Below are 12,742 nucleotides of genomic sequence, written 5' to 3'. Positions count from 1 at the left end.
GGGTTGGCATTTCGTATGCACCCAGTTTTCGTTTCTGTGTGAAGAGGATTGTGTCGGTCTTTTTTGAGTTTACTGATAGGTAATTCTCCTTGCACCATTCGGAACCGCAAATAGCCATAACATTGTTGTGGTTATTTGCGGTTCCGAAAACTGGCGATTTCTACAGCGGATGGCTCTTCTTCAAAAAATTTACCGACCCGTGACCATTATTAAGTACCTAGTAAACTTAGGTAATTAATAAACATTAGCTATTTACGCAGTGAAACTTGGATAAGTAGGACATCAAGAGACGAACAAGTTTATCTCACTTAAAGAAGTATTCAAGTGGAATACCTCTTTAAGTGAGACAAACTTGTTTGTTTCCAGGGTTTCACTTAGCCAGGTATAAATCAATTTGTGTCTCATTTACAGAGGGTTCCATAGTGGTAAGAATAGATGATATATAAGGGTTCCATATCCATAGAGATAAGGTAAGAATATTTATAGAGGTGGTTAATAACGTATTTTGTAAACATTGTGTATGAGTTGTAGTTCTTCTGCGAGCCCTATGTCCCTAATGAGGGATAACAGGTTTACATCATCATGAGTTGTATGAAATGGTCTTTAATGAAAATGAAAAGGTAAAATAATACTTGTCCTTGAATAATTTTTAAGTCTGTTTTAATGTTAATTCGAATTTATTTTGAATAATTCTATAAAGGATGGTTTTTTGTTAAATTACATTTGATACCGACTTCCGGAAATCCGGAATATACGCTTCGTTGCGTCTTAGAACTTTAATAAATAAAAATAAGTTTTTGTTTTTTCGTATTACTTAATACTTATCAAGATTTTAGCTTTCGTTTTGATGCGTAGTTTTTAACTACTTCAACTAATAAAATGAAACTTGAAGTCGTTTAGACACACACAATTAACCAAATGCAGAATTTGTGGATAGACTAAGAGTTAGTAAAATACGGAAATTGACCTGCAGTAAAGTCCAAGTTAGAGGTCATAGATTGACGTTATCCTAAGTAGATACACAGGTCAATACTTATAACGTTCTAAAAAAACAATTAAGCAAATGTAATCGTTCAAATATAATCTCAATAAATGAAGTAAAACACTTTTTGTCTCAATAAGTCATTAATCGACACAACTAATTCCAGTTATAGACCGCGAACACCGATTAGTTAAATATTCTATTTCTGTCTCCGTCCGTCGGGGCAGCATTAAATTTTCAGCTGCATTCAGCCCAGTCAGTCTGAGGCAAAGTCCGTGGAAAGGGAACTCAAGGTTCAACTCTACTCTAAACCGGTGCTTCAAGGTGTCTTAAATAATAATGACAGGGTGTAAGATTCTAACAGCAAGCTGTAATAGCATTGACTGATTCATAAATGAATTCAAATTCTCGCTCATGCTAGATTTCAAGCAGGACGTACGTACTACGTACTAGTTTCCAATATTATTTGGGATACGGGAGTGTAAAGGCTTAAATTCATAGGCGAACGTGTTAGACCACCTACAACACATATAAAGCACCGTTTACCAGCAGACACAAAGGGAATCCGGCAACGTCTTATGAGTTGCGTAGAAATCATTCATGGGCAATAACACCCATTTCTGGTGGCCGCCACCTCAGTTATTGCTCTGGGATAGGATTATTGGCAAATTGTTCCGTTCGCATTCCGGCCCCAGTCGCACGTGAAATATTAAGCGGCTGTACGCGCTGGGGCGTTGTTCAAAGTGCTCAGAGAGTCGACCGCTCCGTCAAAGTGGTAAGATGTCTTAGTGCTGTACACTGCTTCATTAGTTAGCGCTTGCTCAGGTATATGTTTAGCAAGCAAGAGTATCAAATGTTGGGACTTCGTTTGCCTAGCGCTCTTGAATTCCGCGAGTTTATATGGATGACGTTTCAGTACCTAGTGGTGTGGGACGGAACGAACGAAAACTTGCTCTGACAGCAAGGTTTCGTGGACTGATCCACTCCGTGTCAAGTAGCTGGCCGACACAAGACTAGAACTTGACAACTCTCGGCCAAACCACTTCCTTGGTAGAGGTGTATCCAGATGTTCGGCTGGCATGCTAAATCACAGCAGTATTAAAATCCCTATTATGGTGTGACTCAAGCCTCATCTGCACAAGAACTCCAAGAATTTGTAATGTCACCCCACTTGTCCCCCATATGCCCACACTACGCACGATACGCGACGCGGTGACTGGTTGAAACTGACTCGAACTCGAGCTAGTCGTACTCAAGCCTATGCTCGACTTTAGAATAACCGAGCTTTTTTCATCAAGGAGAGCGGTATGACAAGTAGGAATATTAGGGATCTCGAAATCAGTATAAGACTGGTCCAGTAGTTCTGCTATCGACTCGCCACCGCTAGAAAAGTTCAAGTAATACCCTGCAAGCGCACATGCCTACAACGACCTATTGAAACGTGCGTGCCAAATAAATGAGAGGGTTCGACATGATTGGACTAGTTAAAAACTCTTCGTTACAGAAATGATCTGCTAAGTAGACTAAACTAAAAAAAGCTTCGCGGATTGCAAGTGCAGACGAAGATTTCCAATTCCAACACACACTGTACCGGTGAATTGATGTCATCTAGGGTTTCTAGTTTCTCGACCTTTTTTATTTCTCGAGGCACGGGAATTCTCGAGCAGGATTTCTCGAGTTTCTCGAGTATCTCGAGAAATTTTGAAAGTCTCAAAATAGATAATGTTATTTTAATTTTTTTTTGCTTTAATACAAATTGGATGCATAGGAGTCGTAGGTGAGAGTCGATGGTAAATTTTTAATTACCATAAATTGGTTACTTGATACATGTGGAATATTATTTTAAAAAATAGTTAAATGGATAGAAAATGAGCTATCCATTATAAAAAAGTGGAATTAAAAAAAAATATATTGAGATTATAAAAAATACAAGACTCCAAAGTCTAAAAAAATTTTTTTTTTTTTTGTCTTTCAAAAATAAAAAAGATAATGGTACCGTTCTATTCCTTATATTTTGTGAAAAATAAATTGTATGAGAACTATACACAGAAATATTTTAGGGTCAAAATGGTAATTTTTTTGATTTTCCATACATTTAGGACAGACTTATATGTATAATGTGACGTCACATCACATTATCATTTTGTTAGAGGCGTTTCAATCGTCGAGTGCGAGCGTCAGACTTTAAGTCTCATTTCTGGCGGTTATGTTGCTTAATTACCATAAGTCCTATAGACATTTGATCCTCAGGAAAATCAAGATCGTTTGACATTATGCACAAAAAACTATCAAGTAGCCAATTGCACTTAAAAATCAAAAATTCAAAAACCCAAAAATAAACTATAGGTGCAGGTTTGCGCGCCGGCGATGTAATATGCTATAGAGTATTTCTTTAGGTATTTAACAAAATGTATACAAATCACAATATGGTGTTTTATTAGGCAAGAATATTCAAGTGAATTAATTTAACTCGATGTGACAGAAGATTTACTACATAATATACTTACTCAGCGTAACAATAATATATTAAGAGTAAATTAGTTTCGTAATATTTATTATTACATGGCCCTGTAATTCGTCTTTTAGCATAAGAAATTAGATAAGCGATCTAATGACGTGTCTTTTTATTGAAAAACACGTTTGAAAAATAAGTCGAGGCAATATGGAACAATTATAAATCATATACGATTACTTACATTATTTTGCTTTCATAAGTAATTACTATTATTTTTAACGTTTTTAATAAAAGACGCGTCAAAATTGTTTACCTTTTTCTAATGCGAAAGGAAGCATTTGAGGATAGTAGTTCAAAAGTTACATTATATGAAAATCTGTTGATGCCAGAACGATAGGGGTCAGATTAAGGCAGTTTAATATTTGGTTGGTTAACTAATAAATGTTTAAGTGTCTGAAAATATTAAAAAAAAAAACATTGTTTACATTTATTTAACTACCACTATAGGCACATCATGTGTTATACGCGTGTTTGCTTAATTTTTACTATAGCAAGAGATTTATTTCTCGAGTTCTCGAGGCATTTTGTTTTCCCCGCCTCGGCAAAGGACAAATTCCTCGAGATTTCCCGCCTCGAGAATTCTCGAACAGAAACCCTATATGGCACTGAGATGAGGTCGAGCCGCATGAGAGGAATCAAAACTGCCCCAAAGGGCCCGTAGTAAAATGAGGCTAAAGGGCCCGTAGTAGAATGAGGCTAACAATGCTCAGAGTTTCCCTAAGTGCTGAAATAGAAATGTGATATGCAAGGAACCAATGCCGTCGATATAATTCAAAGAGTTCCGGACTTCATTGATAGTTTGTGGAGCACATTCTTCATAGATTAGATAGGCGTTGGGGTAGAAAGGTTTTTGATACAACACCCCTGGTAAGGTAGCAGCGCACAATAGATCACTGTGGAGATCCTGATTGGGGGAGTGGGGGACCTTTCTCCAGGTAGTGACTTTCAACCTATTTCATAGCAATATTAATGTATTAAACCTATATAAAAAATCATACTTTATTAACCTTACAGAATTATCCGGCACTCTGCATTATCTTAAAAGCCGTCGATAGTGATGTTCTATCCAATTTTCATAAGCGACGTGAGAAAGAACCCATCGAACTCGTTATTTCAAGTTAAGGTGACGTTTATTTAAATAAAAACAGGTGAGTGCTGCCTTAAGAAGATTGTAATGGTCTATTCATGCCTCGTGAACCGATGTTAGAACCCATAAACCGAAAGATAAGGCACTGCGCGGATGGCGCTGCTCACACAATCTTACATGGCACCTACTTCTGGTTTAATACTAGTCTTATAAAACCCGCTCTAGTTATCTCGTAAATTTAACAACAATTAAGTATTCTGGCATGAAAAGCGTGATTCATATCTAAAAATGCAATTTACCTACATTGTTTCCATTAAAATATACGTGTGAATTTATTACGTTAGATAGCGGCTTTCTTAATACACAATTTCAGGTTGGTTAACGCTACAAAGGCATGGTAAATCAAAATGAGAACAGAGACAATGAAAGAACCTCCTATTGTGGGCCCATCTTTGTTTGCTAGTACAAGAGTGCCCTAGTGGGGTACAGGTATTGCGGTCCCTGTCATCTGAGTATTATGTACCTAAGTGCCTTTACACGGAGGCAGATATTAATTTAGTATACATACCTACACACCCCAATATACCTGCTAATACTATGCGATTAAAACAGCGCTTTGAATAATGGTATTATTTGTAGCTTTAACATTTAAAATACGTTATTGGCAATGTTTATTAAAATTGCGTATTATGCGACCGATCAGGACAAAGAGGTACATATTTTTTGCTGGAAATCGAAAAATACTTGTTACGCGTTGGTAAGGACATTATCCTAATTGAAGATGATAAATTCTAGATTGCTCAGTTATATTATGTATCAACTTCATAATGCTTAGGCATTGTCTTTATTTTTATTTTTTATGGTAGAGGAGGCAAACGAGCAGACGGATCACCTTATGGTAAGCGATTACCGCCGCCCATGGACACCTGCAACACTACCATATATTTCTGCGTGTAATTAATTTAAATTGCGTTACCGTCATACCTACTTATAAAAAAAAAACTTTCGTTTGAATATCACTTAGTGTAGATGCCTTTGGTCCATTAGCTAGGAAAATAACTAGAAAAATAAAACTCCAAAGGGTTTATTCCTGCAAGAGAGGCTTGTAGCTATAAATATCGGCTAGAATTATGGTAAAATTTACTTAAGAAAGTACTATAATTTTTATAGGGCCATATTAATATCCTTTACCTACTAGAGGGCTTTATGTTAACGCAAGTGCTCCCTAAGTCCCTACTCTCAGAAGTTGGTACTTAATCGAGACTTACTCGTACGTAATAGGCTTTCATATTTCATTACAAAATCGCAAAAAATAGAGTTAATTAAACTGACTCCAGCATTTTTAATCAGCGTAAAATATCATCCATTTTGGCAGTATCGTTGCGCTCTGAATGGGTCAGCATTTTATTTTCCGGTTGTTAAAGTGCCCATTTTATTTGTACGCAAATCCGAAGGCCCGGCGTCCGCTGGTGGTCGGTTACTTCCTGAATTTACGACCGTCCATCGTCGGGAGTTAGTATCGCTGTCGTCACGCTTCGTATAACGTCGATTTATACTTCCACCGATACACGGTAGAATCTAGATTTCGCGATAGTTTATTCTATTCTTTTTTGTACTTTGAATTATGTTAGGCGCTTGATATATTTTGTTTTTATTGGTCCTCTGGCCGTGATTTGGTTTGGCATGGAATACAATTGATACGGAAAATATTCACCCTGTTTTAATAACAGCCCGTGACATAAACCGTATGGCCGCTTTTGTAAAAACGACTATGATAAATAAGAACTATAATAGTACATTACGATACAAGTGCGAAAAATAGGAAATTCGAAACAAGTGGCGATAAATTAAAACACGACCGAAGGGAGTGTTTTAAATCGACACGAGTCGCGAATTACCTATTCGCACATGTATCGTACAACGTTTTACAGTACATATGGCCCTTTAAATGTTCGACATAGTAAAGTAATATGCTAATTTTCGCACTAGTGCGGTAAAGTAGCACCATATGTACTGTAAATGATATTTTACTATTACACATATATTATGTAAGTTACATCGAGATACCATCTTAATTGTAGTAATCAATTGATCTACTATGATAGCAATTCAGCCGGTAGTACTACAAATTCGTGATGTCCCGACCCGTGAAACATGTATATGGAATAGCGCTTCAGGCGCTGAATGGAAATACATGGAATCGCTTTTACATTAACCTTCAGGAGGGCGGACCAAAGAGTTATGTGTCTCTAAAATATGAACCAACTTTTCTACATCTCGTTCTTACTCTATACAAACACTGTGTTTTTGAATAGCGCAAACATCTCATTATTCCCGCAACAACAGTTCCCTTGAATTTGTTGTACAAAATTTATTTGTTTTTATGTTGTCGAAACGGCCGTACAAAATTGTGCAAAGGGAGCCGAAACTCCCCGGTTGAGTAAAGTATATCGAGTGCAATGTATCTAAACAGGCTGAACCGCCTCTGGAGGGTCTTACCACTGTAGCGATAAACGGATTTGGGCGAGACGGTATTATTCCGCCGTAATAGAGTGATACTTCTTTGGGACCATTCGGGAAACTGATGACACTATTTGGCTTTGCTATAAAAAGTTATGATATCATATTTGTGGCATCAAAATATTACGAACAAAATACTGTCCTTAAGTAGCTCTATTTTCGATAGATATACCTATCATGTATAGATACATATCAATATATATACTAGTCCATTTAGTTTGTGTAGGAGCTTAATTACCTACTCAGCTAAGTGTAGGTAGCAATAGCTTTATGTACGAAGAATTTTTGTTTGGCGTGGGCTGTTCACATGTGGCGACAAAACTCAGTAACAGTGTGGGGGTTCCTGTTTACGATGATTGTATTCGCGGATGGGGTGCGAGTACTGTATCGACAATGTAGCCGCCTAGTCGTTTTAAAACAAAGCAGGACCCGCAATAGGGAGCTGGCATATTGCCTCAGTTCCAAGTTTTACTGCCGCTATCTCAGGGTTTATGCCTTATAAAACCTCCTGCCGCGGCCGCTCAGATCGCTACCGGCTAAAAGTACGAGTAGCTATGGATGCCGAATAGATATAATCGCAATTGGCTGGCAATATCGGCCTTTGAGCTTCGCCTTGTGTGTGATTTGTGTTCGAATTGTTTACCGTTCAGATTTATTTTTGATGTGTCATTTGATTTTATGTTATGGACATATTCTTTGTAACATGTTATTATTTAATCATACGGGTCTTTCCGGATATTAGAAAGGATTTCCATTTATGTGGATACATTGTTCTTGGTGTATTGATAAAATGATACGCAATCACGTCTGTATGGGGACATTAATAAAAAAACAGAATCTACCATTATTTATTACATTATTACATACAGTAGTTCAAATGTACTAGATATATAAAGCCAAAGTATAATCAGCAGACGAGGTATCCAAAACTATCTACACAAGCTCTCTTGCAATGATAGTGTTTCACAAGTTTTTTTTTTATACCACGACGGTGGCAAGCAAGCATACGGCCCGCCTGATGGTAAGCAGTCACCGTAGCCTATGGACGCCTGCAACTCCAGAGGTGTTACATGCGCGTTGCCAACCCTTTAAAAATCTGTACACTCCTTTTTTGAAGAACCTATAGGTTCAGATCATTTTAAACATCATGCCTACTACTTAGCTACTTTGCTTACTGACTTTACCCAATCAAGCACTGCATTAAGCATAGTATGTGTTTCCTCGATAACGAACCACGATGCAAATTTATTGCGTAATTTATGCGATATTAATTATCAGCTGCAGTAAGGTAAGGTTGAAAGCAAATCATTACGGCTCGTGTTTAATCCTAGACCGAAATTACATCCTGCTCTAAATTAGGCTTTATGTATGGTTAATTGGTTATGTTGCTAAGCCCGAGTCCTGGTGCATCAAATACACTATTTACGACTATTCAGTCTACTTACATGTATATCTATAGGTAGTGTATACGACAGATGATACGAGTAACCGCGGGGAGCACAAATTTCCGCAGGAGATGACTTCTGGCGAGTCCACATTTTATATCTACTTCGCTCCGTCTGTCTAGGGTCGCCATATGAAAAAATGAAATATCCTGGCAAAAGTCCGGACATCTAAAATACTGATATTTCCTGGACGGTCATGACTCGAACGTCCGAGTCGTTTATAGTCACAATAAAACAGTGTAGGTGTATAAACGGATGAGATTGAATGTATGCAGTTGCTTTTATATTATAGTCATGATATGATATGATATGATATGATATGATATCATATGGTATCATATTGTTCACGATTTACCATTACTATGATAAAGTATAAAATCATTAAAGATAAAGATAGTTTATTATTTAAGTAGGCATATTATATTATTAATGGCTTGTCCAACAGGTCTCCATCGCCATACAGCGTGGCAACGCTGCGAGTGTGATGGGGACTTTTGGACAAGGCATGTCACAGGACGGGCTTTACGTTAGTTAAGTAATTTTAAGTTTGTAAAAAAAAAAAAATTAATATGTTGCGCTTATGAACGTCAAATAAAGCTATCTAGACCGGCTCTGACCCGAGATTTAAATCCCGCCTCAATTGAAGGAGACGATCCCAATAGTAGCGTTCACGATTTTTAGATTTATCGCTACGATTCTTTTCATGTATATTCCATAAATTCGTTGTGTAAAGTTACTTCTTTACTTTCATATTTGTATGTGATGTATCTTATGATGTGTAATTTTTTTTAAATATTTAATGTAAATATTGTGTTGCGCTTCATGCTATACACGGTCATGGCCCCGACGGAAGACCCCAGCCAGGCTAGCACAATGCTTGAGTCGGGACCATTTCGTGGCTTATATGTTACTTGTTGTTGTACGACCGGTTTGGCCTAGCGGGTAGTGATCCTGCCTACGAAGCTGACGGTCCCGGGTTCAAATCCTGGGAAGGGCATTTATTTGTGTGCTGAACATGGATATTTGTTCCTGGGTATAAGTATTTATAAATATTTATACATTATATCGTTGTCTAATTACCCTCAACACAAGCCTTATTGAGCTTACGGTTGGGACTTAGTCAATTTGTGTAATAATGTCCTATGATATTTATTATTTTATTTTGCTGTTTTCTTTTTTATTTTGCCACGAATAAACGCTCTCTACTCTGCTCTAATCTACTCAATAGGGACCGGCAAGAAACTCGGCAGGACACATATTTTCAAAAAATTACAACTTACAATTAACATGCATTAAACAATAAAAAACACAACGTTTTACTTTAGAGTTCATGTAATTACAAACAGTAAGTAATTTCTTTATAGAAATTTGATTTAAAAATATATATGTATCATGAAATCACATATTTATTTCATTTATTTATGGCATTCTAAGTATGGTACATACAGATGTTATCTTAAATTGAATTGTCACAACATGGACCCTAAATGGCCTGAATAAGGTATAGCGAGTTAACCTTAATAACTAAAAACTTAAAATTACAAATACGTACTTTCAGAAAAAATATCGAATTCTTACAAAAGGAAAAGAAAATAAAATAAAAGAAATGATAATATATAATATATAAATCTGACTGATTGCTATGAAATATCTACATAAAATGTGCTTTCTTACCTGAGCTGTGTCACCTATAATTAAATCCCTTATTCTTATCCTTATTTACCTTTCGTGGGCCACTTGATTAGCCCCCTATCCCGCCACTATATGCTGTAGCTACAACATAACCTTCCCTTTCCTCTGCCCAAAAGGTAGCTTAATGTAGAGGTTAGTTTAGAGTACTAAACCCTGACACGCGCCAAGACCCTGACAAAGGGCCAAAAATCCTGGCATGTCAGGATAAATCCTGCCATATGGCAACCCTACGTCTGCCGGATCTAGTTTTTCCGTTTACGTCGGTTGCAATTTTGTTTGTACGCAAATCGGACGATCGTAACGCGGGACGAGATGGCCGGGTCTGTCATATACTATAACGAACTGGTCACTATGTTGCCACGACTTATGGGATTCATTTCCTTCTATACCGTTGCGTATATTGACTCGCTTGTCAATGACATCGTTCCGCGATATTGAAAATTGGTAAATTCTCGAATACGTTTTGACGTATTGGGTGCTATTGGATTTGAACGGTATTAGTTCGTGTGCACCCGCGTTCACTGACGCAAAACAACAAAACTTTTTTACTAATAGTATGAGTTACCTAAGTTTATGTCGTTTATTTCCTGCACATCATAAAATAAACGGACTGTAAAGCATTTTTTTTATGTTATTGGCTGCAAACGAGCGGACGAGCCGCCTGATGGAAAGCAGTCATCGCCGCCCATGGACATAAGCAACATCGGAGGAGTCAACCTTTGAGAACCCTAAATACCTGCTTCTTGAAGAACCCCATGTCATAGCGCAAGAGAAACACCTCAGAAGGTAGCTCATTCCACAACTTGCACGTTCTGGCCAAAAACGAGCGAGATGCCCGCATGTTCTTGGTTTGCCACGTATCGAGAAAGTGAGGATGAACTTTGTTTCTTTGGCGGGAGGTGCGGTGATAAAAACGCGACGGGGGCACCAATTTAAAAAGCTCTTCAGAACATTCCCCATTGTACAGACGTTAGAACAGGCACAGAGAGCGAACGTCTCTCCGAAGACTGAGAGGTTCCAAACCGACTGTGAGATCGGTGTCACCAACAATACGAACTGCCCGACGTTGGATGGAGTCAAGTGGAAGAAGTTGGTATTCATAATTTTCTTACTTATATATAACGCACAAATTTGTCAAATAATAACATGACATAACCTTTAATAACATGACATTACCTATACGAGTCAAGGCGAGCGTCTTCGTGAATGACACGATCTAAAGGCATGTTAAAACCTTTTGCTTCTTGAATAAAAGTTGTATGGTGAAAGCCTTAAAAACCATAACTTTTATAATATCCACAGAATAGACGCCCCGTTTCGCGAACATTTTTGACCCAGTACTCTATGTTTGACAGCGTAACTAGTTGTCCCTATCTAACGCATGAGTCGTATAACGGGTTCTATTTCTCGCTAATTAAATTGTGCCTTAACGACTGCTCGGAACAGTCGTACTCGTGAACCTAGCGCGCCCGAACAACTGAGTGAAATACCACTGTTGGCCAAACACGTCTACGTAGTCGTCCAAAGATCGACACATTACGTCGTGTAGAAAAGTATATGATAGTCGTGTATGATGTCGCAAGAAATTAGCTATATCTGAAAAAGGTCATAATTGTTCTAAGTATGGAGATATACCTAGTCTGTTGCGATTCTTTTGATGCTGATTAGTTCAATCAAAATCAAATTGTTGCAGATAAATTTAAACATAACTACCTATCTATAATCTACCTATAAAGAACTTATTTAAATAATATTTTAACTCCTACCATCCTAATTGTAGGAGTTAATTTGTACATGAGCTTAATTTATAAATACGCATGATTATTGTTTTACTTTTTTTTTATCATCCATTCTTGTCATTTCCTTAGGTACTGGCGTCAGCCCACAACTTCGTCTGCATGGTATGATGGTGATAATTATTGAAGAAAACTACCCTATGATCATCCGTAGATCTAAAACTATCTCCATACCAAAAGCACTAAGAAGTAACAGGCAGATAGACAAAGTTATTTCACATTTAAAATATTAGAAGGAATAAGTAGGTACAAGTCATTGAAGAATCCGGGGTTGAAAATCCAAGCGCTCCAAGGGACTTGGAATTTCCCTAGAATTTAATTCCTGAGAAGCCAAGCTAGCTCAAAGTTAATGAAAAATATCTTAGGATTCCATTTTAAAATAGATAGGTAATTGAGCAGCGAGCCCCACATACGGTCTGCTCGATTGGTTTTACGGCATATGATTTAGCTGTCCGAAAGTCGTTCGGGGTTCATGTTACTACCACTCCAATCCCAAGCGAAAGACCGTATGTTCACCTGATTCTAACCAGTAGAATCAGACCCCTGATTACGCATACTTGTTACGAATTACAGGAAATAGTTGTAATGGTTAGTTAGGGAATAACGCCGGCTTATCTATTCGCCGAGTCGCCACAGACCTCCCCGAACTTCTGCGTAAAACTCTGACGTGCGATTAAAGATTTCATCCCCTGATATCGGGCGATC

This window comes from Cydia pomonella, chromosome 8 (genome assembly GCF_033807575.1).
Source record: "Cydia pomonella isolate Wapato2018A chromosome 8, ilCydPomo1, whole genome shotgun sequence".
In the NCBI taxonomy this organism is placed as follows: Eukaryota; Metazoa; Arthropoda; class Insecta; order Lepidoptera; family Tortricidae; genus Cydia; species Cydia pomonella.
Note: the sequence above shows the minus strand (reverse complement) of the source record.